This window comes from Mirounga angustirostris, unplaced genomic scaffold (genome assembly GCF_029215605.1).
Source record: "Mirounga angustirostris isolate CCGP_5_RB_7025 unplaced genomic scaffold, mMirAng1.0.hap1 SCAF_2, whole genome shotgun sequence".
In the NCBI taxonomy this organism is placed as follows: domain Eukaryota; kingdom Metazoa; phylum Chordata; class Mammalia; order Carnivora; family Phocidae; genus Mirounga; species Mirounga angustirostris.
The window spans coordinates 196,241,990-196,254,758 of record NW_026991710.1 but is presented as its reverse complement, the minus strand read 5'-3'; the positions used below and the strand labels follow the sequence as shown (position 1 = coordinate 196,254,758).

Sequence of the window (12,769 nt, the reverse complement as noted above, 5' to 3'; positions counted from 1 at the left end):
CTAGGCACTTGTTTTTATCTCTTCTTTTTTCTTCCAAATAAACAAAGAGTTTTATTCTAGTCTTCTCAAATTCCTGCCTCAAGGCTGAGGTTCAGATACTATGTTTTATTGAGGGATTTTTTCCAAGCTCAGATTGAGAAGCAGTCTCAGGCACCTTCATAAATCCAGGTTTGGGGGATGCTGTCAGGATATTTTTAGGAGTCTGGGGAATGCTATGCAATTGTCGCACGGACCTCTCTAGCGAAGATCGCCTTTCCCTAGTGAAGGTTTTTCTCTTGCCAAGTTTGCAGTCATTTAATTAGAGCAGAGCTGTGTTCACTGCTTTCTTCTGGTGTGAACGTGCTATCCCTAGCTAGCTGGCACGTCACACAACCTACAGGCAAATAGAAGCCTTGATGAGCCGCAGCTTCACCGCCACCCCTTACCCCCATGTCCTCCTTGACGTGAACGCACGTTCTCCTGTAGTCAGTGCTATGACAGGCACTTAGTTATTTGGGCCAGGCTGGCTTCGTGCCCCGCAGGAGGGGGCAAGGAGAGGTGCGAGCGGAGGGGCCACAGTGCTGGGCCTGCCTCTGCGGCCTCCCCACTGCACACTCAGGGCACACGTAGTCAGGTGCATTCTTTGTGTAGGATCCTAGAGAGTGTTCATTGTGAAGGGTTATTTGTTTGAAGAAAATTCGCTGAAGCAAATCAGCAGAGGGCTGTGAGCCGGGCAATGGCATGTGGGTGTTTCACCAGCACCACTCATCGTGATGGGGCCACGACTATGGAGTTTTACCTGTGTTTTCATCACAGTCCAGCCCAGAATAGGGTACCACTTGCATGGATCACGCAAATCTTTCCAAAAACACACTTGTGGTCCCTTTGTGGGAACTCTTAGGGCATTACCAAGAAATAGGAGCCACTTGTCAAGTCCAGATTTGAAACAGTGAGTGAGTGTAGGATCTCGTTCATCCACATTAGGGAGGGGCCTGCTGCCATCAGGCCAGCTTCCTGGAGAAGGTTGTCGGGAGCACACAACAGCATTTTTCTGTAGAAGAAAACAGTAGGACTCTGGGCAGCACCATGTCCTCTGGCCGAGGACTGCAGTGGGGGGAAGATGGCATTGGCCTCCAGCCGCATCGCTGGTCCCTGAGATTGTAGAGAGAGGGATGAGGAGGCATAAATGCATCAGAGGTAAAGTTGTAACGTTCTGCCTTGGATATCAGAATGAGCCTGGAGAGAGCAGAAACTATCTTAGCTCCCTCTCCTCTGTGGCTCCGGAATGATCTTAGCCTTTTTTTTTTTAAGATTGCATTTATTTATCTGTCAGAGAGAGACTGAGAGCAAGCAGGGGGGAGCGGCAGTCAGAGAGAGAAGCAGACTCCCTGCTGAGCTGGGATCCTGATGGGGGGCTTGATCCATGACCTGAGCCAAAGGGAGATGCTTCATCGACTGAGCCACCCAGGCGCCTCTGGTCTTAGACTTTTTTTAAGAGCAAAGTTTTTCTAAACTATTTTTAACTTACGTGTCACCTAGGAACCTTCTGTAAATCTCAGGACAGTAGAATTGTCAAGAACAGACGAGTTGAGGACTGACTGAGTGACTTTAGAGAAACTGCTTTGCTTTTTGGATCGGTAATCTGTCATCAGTAGAATACAGATGATTCATTGATTCAGAAGCCTTTATCGAGCACCCAGTCTGTGCGAGGCCTAGTTCTGAATACTTGGGACTTGTCGGGGAACAAAAGAGTCAAGGATCCCTGCCTGTTTCAGTCCGTTCAGCTGCTGTAACAAAACAGCACAGACTGCGTAGCTGATAAACACCGAACATTTATTTTTCACGGTTCTGGAGGCTGGAAATCCAAGATCAAGGCCCCGCAGATTGGGTGTCTCATAAGAGCCTGCTTCCTGGTTCGTGGATAGCCGTTTCCTCACATGCTTGAGGTCTGCGGGAGCTCCACGAGGTCTCCTTTGTGAGGGCACGAATCCCACTCATGATGTTCCACCTTCATGACCTCATCACCCTCTGAAGCCCCGTCTCCTAACACCGTCACCTTGGGGGCTAGGTTTCAACATAGGAATTTTGGGAGGACACGAACATTCAGGCCGTAGCAGTGCTCTCGTGGAGATTCCATTCCAGGAGAGGAGACAGACAGTGACGCATGAACAGGAGAAGCAGGTAGCGTAAGTGCCATGGAAGAAAGCAAGGAGGGAAGACATGCAGAGGTGCAAGGGTGGGAGGTGCATCAGGGTGCACAGCCCTGCACCATCTCACTGAGGACGTGAAGGAGTTAGGAGAGGTGACAGCAGGCAGAGTGCTCCAGACGCAGCAAACACTCGAGAGGGGTTGCCTGCCGGCTGTAGCTGAGCGGGGAGGCCCGACCCTCACCAGGAGGAGACAGAGCAGCCAGTGAGGCCAGACGCTGTCGCCGGACTCTGGCTCTGAGCGAGGCGTGCGAGCACTGTGGGTGTGAGTTCAGAGGGGCCCCATCAGGCTCAGATCTGGGAAGAACCGCTGTTGGTGCTGTGTAGGGAGGAGGCTATCGGGGGTCGGAGAAGAGGACAGTCGACAGTCGCAGCGTCATCAGGAGGCAGATAAAATCACCTTACAGTGACGAAGCTCCATGAAGGTGGTTGGCTTGGTTATTTTCATTTCACAAAAGGGGAAAGTGTTACTCTCCCAAAAGGAGCCTAAGAAAGTCGGATGAAGAATTTAAGCAATAAATAAGAATGGTCACAGGGGCATTTTTTTTGTTTTTTTACAATGAAAAATCTGTTTCTGAGTCTGTTACCACAGTTGTTCACAGGTATTTGGCACTCATTCCCAAAGTGCTGCTTCTCTGTGTGTTAGTCCCACTGAAGAGAATAAGCCAGAGTGACACCTTTTGTCTAAATGAAAAGGATCCTGGAAGTTATTTTCATCACTGTATTAGGCTCCCATCTTACTCTTGCCTCCAGCTGGAGCTGTGCCTTTTCCCAAGTTTGTCGTTGCTTTGGGTTTGAGTTTCCTCAGCTGGAAGGTAGAGGGAAGGATGTGATGTAGCTCGGCCGGCTCTGGAATGCCTTTACAGGGCAGTGGGCCTGCTGTTTCCATCAGCATGGGTTGTAAGCACTGAAAAAATGGAGGGTATTTATCCGTTGAGGAGAGTTACACCACCATCCAGGACGGTCGGCTCCGTTGCTTATCATTTAGGTACCGATGTGTCTGTGCACACGGCAGCCAAGAAAGTGTAGGCGTTGGAACACTAGCTGACCCAGTGCCTTAGGATGGGCAAAGAAGGAGCCAGAAGTCTGGAGCCATGGGGATTGTGTGGCTGCAGAGCGGAGCCTTGGGGGAGGATTCCCAGGAAACAGGATTGCGGCATTTGACGCGGTGTTCCCAGGGGCCACCACAGAGCCTGCAACAGAGTAGATGCCAACAAGTTAGACCTGACAACCCAGCCAGACCAACACCAGCACACCCCCTTAGGTGCTGGAATTCACAGCTTTCTGAAAAGGTAACACATTGCAGTGGAGAATAATTATCATCAACAATGAAACAGCCAAGGCCCAACTGTGCAAATGTCGGAGGACAAAAGGTCAAGAATAAATGGTAGCTCCTAAGTGTTCTTAGGAAAATGTAACTGCATGAGGTGGTGGATGCGTTAATTAGCTTGACCAGGGCGATCACCTCAGTGTGTGTGTATATCAAAACATCACGTTGGGCAACCTAAATATAGACAGTTTCCATATGTCAGTTCTACCTGGGGGAATAAAAGGACGTGAAAGGCTCTGTATAGATGATCTGGTAAGACTTGGCATTTATCGTGGTTCCACAGGTAAATTAGATCTGCAGAGAACCTGAAAGAATGCTCTAGGCTGCCGGGTAGGAAAGGGGCGATGGTGGACCATGACTGAGAGCACGGGGCTGAGCCCGCTGAGGCTGGACCCTGGTGTCCTTTCAGCTCCTGGGTGTGACTCTGGGCACTTTCCATTGCTCCCCTGACCCAGTGAGAGTGACCGGCTCACCTGCTGGAGAACTAAGTGGACAGCCATGTCAGGATTGGTCCCGGGCAGCGTGCCAGATGCCCAGAGAGGCTCCGGTAGGTTATCTTTACTATCATCACTGTCAAGAGGGAGAGAATATGGAAGGAAAGGCCCAAGAAGCAAGACACAGTGCTTCCTACCATCATCTTCCTGTGCCTCTGGTAGACACTCGATGTCTAGGAGGTGATTCTTTTTTTTTTAATTTTTTAAACATTTTATTTATTTATTTGACACAGAAAGAGAGAGCACAAGCAGGGGAAGGGGCAGGCAGAGGGAGAAGCAGGCTCCCCGCTGAGCAGGGAGCCTGATGCAGGACTCGATCCCAGGACCCTGGGATCATGCCCTGAGCCGAAGGCAGACGCTTCACCGACTGAGCCACCCAGGCGCCCCTAGGAGGAGATTCTTTAGAGTTAGCTCTGGCATGAAGACTCGAGAGCAAGGATTGGCTGCTTCATTCTCAGGGGACAAATCTGACGTGGAAGATGGACTTAGTTTGCTTGTAAAAAGGTGACAGCTGGCTCTAGTGATGCCAGAGATAAATACCAACAAACAGCCCTGGGGCCCAGAGCTCACTCTCAGCCGGAACTTCCCCGGGGCCAGCAAGGATTCTGTGGGGCCCTCCCTGGGAACTATGGCTGCAGACAGAACACAGCAGCCAGAGTCAGTGCCTGCAGGCGGGAGGGAGTGAAGCAGAAGGAGCTGCTGTCTCTTCCCTAAATTGTTCCTGGCAACATAGCCTTCAAGACAGTCCTACTTTTCCCAGCCTCTGACGTGACTCTGCTATTTCTGAACTCACTGCTCTCTTAAATGTGCTGTATTTTCCCTTAGCGAACCCACATAACCACCACACTAGATGGGTGCTCACCCTGCATTCATCTGTCTCTTTGGAAGAAATGGAGCTCATTGGAGGCAAAGTTCTGAGCCTTTTGGTCTTTGTTCCCCTGGCACTTTTGCACAGTTTTACACGTAGTAAATGCTTGTCGTGCTGCTAAATCAATAGTCACATTTCCAGGTGACTCTCCAGCCAACATTAGCTTAGCACATCTGCAAGTGTAACATTGCACCTAAGTCCCCCACAATGAAATAAGAATGTCCTCGGTGCACAGACTTTGCAGAGGGGCAGGAAGGAGGGGATACAAAGTGCCTCGCTGGAGACTGGGCGTGCACCTTGGAAAGATGGTGGTGGGTTCCCACGCTAGCCTGGGGGTCAGGGTCAGGAGAGTGTGTCTGTACAAATCTGGGAAGGGGCACAGGACTGAGCCTCTCAGAGTCCCTGTCAGGGGCAGAGCTCCTGGAGGGAACGGAGAGGTCAGAACGTAGGAGGCCAAGCAGAAGCCCCCGGAACTAGAGACAGAGCTCCATGCCCAGCCTCTAATAACAAGGGGACAGGAAAGGAAGCCAGGCACCTAACCTCGAGATGCCCATGGGTATTGCATCCGAGAGCATCCAAGCAGAGAAAGCGGTGGGCTGGAGGGTAAATGCCCCCAAGAAAGACTGCCCTCCAAGGTCGGTTCTCCTACTGAGTGAAAGGAGGGCTTTCTTCCTCAACTGTCAGGAAGGTCTTTGAAAAGGTAATTGATGCTGTTTACCCCACGGGACCCTGTCTCTGCTACAGCGCCCGCATCTGTCTGCTTGGCTAAGTGGTGGGGCAGCAGGTGGCTTCAGAACAGGAGCTGGAGGGACACGCTCTTGTGTTTTGCTGCCGAAACGCATCCCTTAGAGAAGGAGCATGCTCTCAGGGTGGGTCTCTCCTGCCTGTGGTAACTGAAAACAAGCAAAACAAAACAAAACAAGACAAAAAAACCTAACTGGAACCTGAAAAGAATTCTCAGCGACCATAGATGAGACCAGAGAAGCCTTGTACCTCCCAGAGCTGACTGTTACTGCAGGTTTCCTGTGGGTGCATTTCAGATTTTGGCTTTCCAAAATACAGTGCTTTAAAATTGAAAGAAATGGAGCTCTGGCTGTATTGGAGCCCCGACGTAACATGCATGCACAAATAGATACAGCGGTGCTGCCTCTCACACACACACCCCTGCGTAACGGGGGGCGGGGTGGGGGGCAAGCAGCTAGAAGATCCTGATCACTTCGGACTCAAACATGTATTTTAAAATGAGTTAAACCTGTTTAGATCGTACTTCTTAGAGCGAATACATGGCTTTCAGAAGTTCTGATGAAAGTGGACAATTTGGAGAGCTCCTGGGAAGTGAGAATATTCCTTTCAACTCAGGCTTGCACGGTCCCAAATAGGAAGGCCTCTTCTAATCTCAGGATCTTGAAAAGAAACCTTGATCCTTGATGTTGTTACGTGATTACCTAAAGGAATGCCTTCCTCTCTGGCCCGGAAGGATATTTTTAAGAGAATGTTAAACTTGTGACAGGAATTATTGATACCTGTGGAATTTTTTTTTTTTTTTTTTCATATGACTCAGGCCTGCTTTCAGTCATTACCTAGGAATTAGTCTGGGACTTAGTGACGCCAGTCCCCAAACTGTTTAAAGTAGAGCACGACTTAGCGAAAGAAGGAAAAAACGAGGATGTTCTTTTGTGCATTATTCTTATCGTGATGAATGATGCTTGTTTTCCTCTCCACTTTAATTAGAATGTTTCTACATTTGCCAAAGAAAATGTTGGAATGGAGACAAAACCCTGAAATTATAGGAACAGGGCTTGATGTAATAGCTTATTTGTAAAGGAAACACAACTTGTTTGGTATTTTATTGAAACAGGAAGTTCAGAACCTCGCCACACACAAGTACAACAAATTCTCAGGTGCTAGTTGAGTCATCTGTTGTTGGAAATAGTCTCCTGGTAGTTTTCCCCTGGATCTACTTTTTATCTTTTCTGTTTTCTTTTTTTTTTTTTTTTTAAGCAGTGAGGGTAGATAGGGGTAGGAAGTTACATAGAGATTCAACTAGAGATTGTGTACATTTAAAACAAATGTGTCAGTTGTCAAGATTAAGTAAAGCGGGGGGGGGAATTCGCTCCTGATATATTTTACATGTATGTGTGTGTATGTGTGTGTGTATAAATATTATATATACACGTGGGCGTATGCCTATAAAATAAGAGAAGCCAATGTGAAACAATTATTTACATCAATGCTATAGCTATTTCAAAAATAACCATCAGGGGAATGGATTAGACATTAATAAAGATGAAAAGCATTGTGGACTTATGTTCTGTTTGCTGCTAAGTGTTTGATAAAGTAAATGTTTTCACAGCAGAAGCAAAATAACAGTTTGATTCCTAGTGCAGACATAGCTCATTTTATTGCATTTTACAGATAGTGCTTTTTCTTCTTCTTCTTCTTTTTTTACAAATTAAAGGTTTGTGGCAGTTCTGCATCGAACTAGTTTATCAGTGCCATTTTTCCAACAGCATTTCCTCACTTCATGTTTCCGTGTCACATTTTGGTAACTTTTGCAATATTTTGAACTTTTTCATGGTTATTGTATTTGTTACAGTGATCTGTGATCAGTGATTATGACTCACTGAAAGCTCAGATGTAGTTAGCATTTTTTAGCAATAAAGTATTTTTTAATTAAGGTATATACGTTGTTTTAGACATAATGCTGTTGCACACTTAGCCTACACTATAATATAAACATAGCTTTTATATATGCACTGGGAAACCGGAAAGTTCATTTGACTTGCTTTATTGTGATACTCACTCACTGTGGTGGCCTGGAACCAAACCTGCACAGTCTCTGAGGTGTACTTGTACTAAAAACTTACAGAAGTGACTTGAGCTGAGTTGGTATGGACACAGAGGGCTCTGGGGGACCATGCTTGGTTAATCGGGGTCCCTGCCAGTGACCCCCAGCTCTTCTCTCACTTGGGTGACCCTGGTCTGATAGTCTCACCCCTCTGCGAAATTCAGGCGGTTCCACATGCCCTGTTCATTGAAAGGTACATTGGAGAGATGCCGGGATACAGGGTGAAGGGAGGTGTGGAGGGGGGGCCAGTGCTTTCCAGGTGGTATTTCTGCAAGAAGCAGTAGAGCCTCTCTCTGTTTTGTGGTCTACACGAAGACTTTTTTTTTTTAAAGAGGAAAATTGAGGGGAAGGTACAGAGAAGTCCCATATATTCCTTGCTCCCACACACGCACAGCTTCCCCCGTGACCCATTTCCCCCACCAGAGTGGGACATTTCTTCCCATCTGTGAACCTACACGGACACGTCACCATCACCCAGAGCCCAAGGTGTACAATACGGTTCATCCTTGGTGTTGGACACACTGTGGGTTTGGACAAACGTGTGATGTCATGTATTCACCATGCAGTAATCTCACAGAGTAGTCTCACTGCCCCCAAAATCCTCTGTGCTTCCCCTGTTCATTCTTCCCCCGTCCAACCCCTGGCAGCCACTGATTTTTTACTATCTGCATAGTTTGTCTTTTCCAGAATCATACCGTATGTAGCCTTTCAGATTGGCTTCTTTCACTTAGTAATAATACATTGAAGGTTCCTCCATGTCTTTTCATGGCTTGATAGCTCATCTCTTCTTAGTGCTGAATAATACGCCATCGTCTGGATGGACCAACTGTTTATTTAGCCATTCACCTACTGAAGGACATCTTTGTTGTTTTCAACAATTATGAAAAAGTTGCTGTAAACATCCGCATGCAGGTAAGTGGTGTGGATATAAGTTTTCAGGTCAGGATTGCTGGATCGTATGGTAAGAATATGTTTAGTTTAAAAGAAACTGCCAAACTGGGGCACCTGGGTGGCTCAGTTGGTTGAGCATCTGATGATTTTGGCTCAGGTCATGATCTCAGGGTCATGAGATCCAGCCCCAGGGCTGCAGGCTCCAAGCTCAGCCGGGAGTCTGCTTCTTTTCCTCTGCCCCTCCCCCCACTCATGTTCTCTCTCTCTCTCTCTCTCTCTCTCAAATAAATAAATAAATCTTTAAAAACAACAAAACCCTGCCAAGCTGTCTTCCATTGCGGTTGCGCCATTCTGCATTCCTTCCAGCAGTGAGTGACAGTTCCTGTTAGTCCACATCCTTGTGGTCGTTTGGTGTGGCCATGTCTGGACTCTGGTCATCCTGATGGGTGTATAGTGCTGTGTCATTGTTGTCTTCGTTTGCATGTCCCTGATGACGTGTGATGTGGGCCATCTGCCGTGGGCTTCCTTACCAGCTGCGTGTCGTCCTTGGTGAGGTATCTGTCCACGCTGTGGTCCAGGTTTTAGTCTAGGCAGTCCCTCTTTTTGACATGTATGAGCCCGCAACTGTAGGCACCTTTGTGACTGCCCAGCATTGTGGGCATAAGCGTGGGAGTGCGGGCTCTGCTCGCCGAGCTCAGGAGGCACTGCCAGCACCCTGCATACACCTCCCCTGGGGCTCAGCCAGACACCCACTCTGCTGTCTCGCCGAGCACCTCCAGCATGCCTCCCTCCCAAAAGAAGGTCTAGGCCTCCAGTGTTACATCTCCAGGTTTTAGACTCACTTGAGACTAAATCGACAAGGCCAAAACTTTATGGCTCTGTATTGAAATACTTCTTTTAGCTAGGTTTTTCATTGACAAACACTGAACAAAACAATACTACTATGGAATGAAAGGATTGAACCTCTGTGAGTGTGTATAAATCCCCCTTTGCTTGGTTTTTTTTAAACATCGTTTGGATTGATAAACAGTGCAAGAGCTACACAAGGTAATTCAAAAAATGCTACAGGGCACTACGTGGAAGGTCTGGAAGGCCCCCAGATGTCTTTTGGTTGCTTTTACAGCTACAGATACACCCCGCCACCAAAGGTCCCTGTATTGATGAGACCTAACCCCCACAGTAGCTAACTCCACCAGCTAGAAAAGTACCACGCTGCCTGTTACCACGGTTTGGTGGGCATATTCTGAAGTGAGAAAAAAGAGAGCGTCCATTCATAATTGCTAAATGCACCCCTGGAGAGATGGAGAAAATAGCCCCTGAGAGGTGAGAAGGAAGAACCGTGGGCACCCACGTCCCCGGGCAAGACAGGGCTGAGCTCCATCTTCATTCTGTGCTTCCAGCCAGGGTCCCGTGATCTGCAGCTGGGCAGCCAATCCAACCAGCAGCCCCACATCTTGTTTAACCCTCACTGTGCTGGAATGCAGCACACGTCAGCCCTGGGCCCCTTCCCAACACTTCTGGTGCTTCTTTCAGTCATCCTTACAAATGCATCTTTAGAAAACACAAGTCTCAAAAAAAAAAAAAAAAGAGAGAGAGAGAGAGAGAAAGAGGGAGACACAACTCTGGTCTCCTCGTGCTGCATTCTGCCGTTAAATTTCTAGTGACTTCACTTTGCCTGCAAGATCAAGTTTAAACTCTATAGCAAGACATGAAACCTTTCTGAGAGCTTGCTCTCAGCCCTCCTTCCCACCTATTCCATTCCCTTCCTGCCCCCTGGTGCCAGCTGGGCTGCCCATCGCTCTGAAACCAAGTGTTTACATCAGACTCTTGTGCCAGTCCTCACCACTGCGATCACAGATTGACTTGCCCCTCCATCACACCCAACATGCGCATACACACAGACCCACACACATACGCCCAACACACACTCACATACACATGCCCAGCACACACACACCCAACACACACACGTACCCTTTTCCTAATTCTAAGGACAGGCTTTTCTGGAACATATTTTCCAAACCTTCCTGGAAAATTCATTTCACCCTCTTTTATGGTTTTGTAATACTGTTTTTATATCACCAGCATAAATACTGTAGTGTAAAAAAGATAATGTAACATGATTTAATTGTTTATATATGTGTCTTCTGCTAGATTATGGGCTTCTTGAAGGCAAGGTCCATATTTCTGTCATTCTTTTTAATTCCCTGCATCGTACATTGAAGACAATCCTATCTTGAGTTTAACTTGAATCTGACTGGAAGGAGGGCACAAGGTACTAAATGCTGGATGGAAAGAGGTTAGGAAGGCCAGCTTCCTTGAGCAAAAGATTTGACAAGACTTGGGAAGAATAGAAGGTCTTTAGGGGCCAGATGGTAGGAGTCTTGATACCAGCCTAAGGTGGTTATACTTTATCCAGCAGGGTTTGGAACCAGAGAGGGACATGGTCTGCAGTTTTGTGCGGGTTTCCAGGCAGATGAGGTTAGATCTCAGAGTCCTGGTGGGAGGGGGTCCGGCATTCATTCATGTGGATGGGTCAGGCAGAGCTGGGCGGGCTCCATGCAGTAGGGGGGACGGGCAGGCCTGAGGCGCCGTGGGGAGAGGGCTGGAGGGGGAGGGCAGGAGGTGGCGGCTGGCTGGGGCTCTCCGGCTCATAGAGAACCCCGAGTGGGAAGGCTTCCTTGCCCTCGTCCACTTCCTTTCCTTGATACACAGCAAATTCCTGGTCAGCCTTTGTTGTGGGCTGGCTTGGTTTGTCGCTTTCCTTGTTGTTTACAGCCTCCAGGTATTTGTAGACAGATCTTATCTCTTTCCCTCTTAGTCACCTCTTGGCCCAACTCTGCATAGTTTACTCTTTTAAACTCTGCTCCTGGGTCTGACCTCTTGCCACTTGCTGAAGGATATTTGTTTTTTATTTTCGGATTTCATTCCGCTTTAAGGGATGTGATAAACTAAGAATGGTTTGGCAAGTCCAGTATGGTCTTGAAGGAGAAAACAATGAATGAATTTTATATATATATATTTACACACACACACACACGAAATCTGTGTGTGCAGTGCGTGCACACGTATAGTGAGCGCATAGTGTGTGTGGGCGTCAGCACATCATGTGTGCGAGTGCTAGTCCAGCGTGTGTGTTAGTGCTTCCCGTGCAGTGTGTGTGCTGTAAACTGAGTTGACAAAGCAGCAGCGGGGTCGGAGACGACGGACCCCTACGTGAAGGAAGGTCTGTGGGTAAAAGTCTACCAAAGTGCTCAGTTGTTCTCTTTCTTAAATTCCACATATGAGTGAGATCATACGGTATTTGTCTTTCTCTGACTGACTCAGCATTATACTCTCTAGCTCCATCCATGTTGTTGCAAACGGCACGATTTGGTTATTTTTTTATGGCTGAGTAACATTCCATTGTAGTAATATTCTGAAATAGGTGAAGGGAATTAAGAGTACACTTATCATGGGGCGCCTGGGTGGCTCAGATGGTTAAGCGTCTGCCTTCGGCTCAGGTCATGATCTCAGGGTTCTGGGATCGAGCCCCGCATCGGGCTCTCTGCTCGGTGGAGAGCCTGCCTCCCACTCTCCCTCTGCCCTTTCTCCCACACTCGTGCTTGCTCTCTCTCACTCTCTATCGCTCACTCTCTCAAATAAATAAAGTCTTAAGAAAAAAAAGAGTACACTCATCATGATGAGCACTGAGTAATATACGGAATTGTTGAATCACTATATTTCTACACTTGAAACTAATACAACACTGTATGTTAACTACACTGAAATTAAGATTAAAAATTTTAAATAGAATGATATCAAACTGCACCACATGCTCAGAGAAATCATTCGTGAAAGGAAGAGTTGATCGATGTGCCAAACTTCCTTGTCTTATTTTAAGGAATTGTCACAGCCACCCCACCTTCAGCTACCACCATCCCAGTCAACCAGCAACCATCAACAATGAGGTAATACCCTCCACCAGCAGAAAGATTACAACTTGGAAAGCTCAGATGATAGCTAGCATTTTTTAGTAATAAAGTATTTTTTCTTTTTTTTTAATTTTTTAAATTTTATTTTGTTAATCACCATACATTACATCATTAGTTTTTGATGTAGTGTTCCATGATTCATTGTTTGTGCATAACACCCAGTGCTCCATGCAGAACG

General features: G+C 47.3%; 1 protein-coding gene across 3 annotated transcripts in view; it reads left to right on the top strand.

Moving 5' to 3' along the window:
* MCPH1 (microcephalin 1) overlaps window positions 1-12,769 on the top strand; it is a 266,528-nt gene that overhangs the window by 221,073 nt on the left and 32,686 nt on the right. The gene's annotated exons all lie outside the window — the stretch shown is intronic.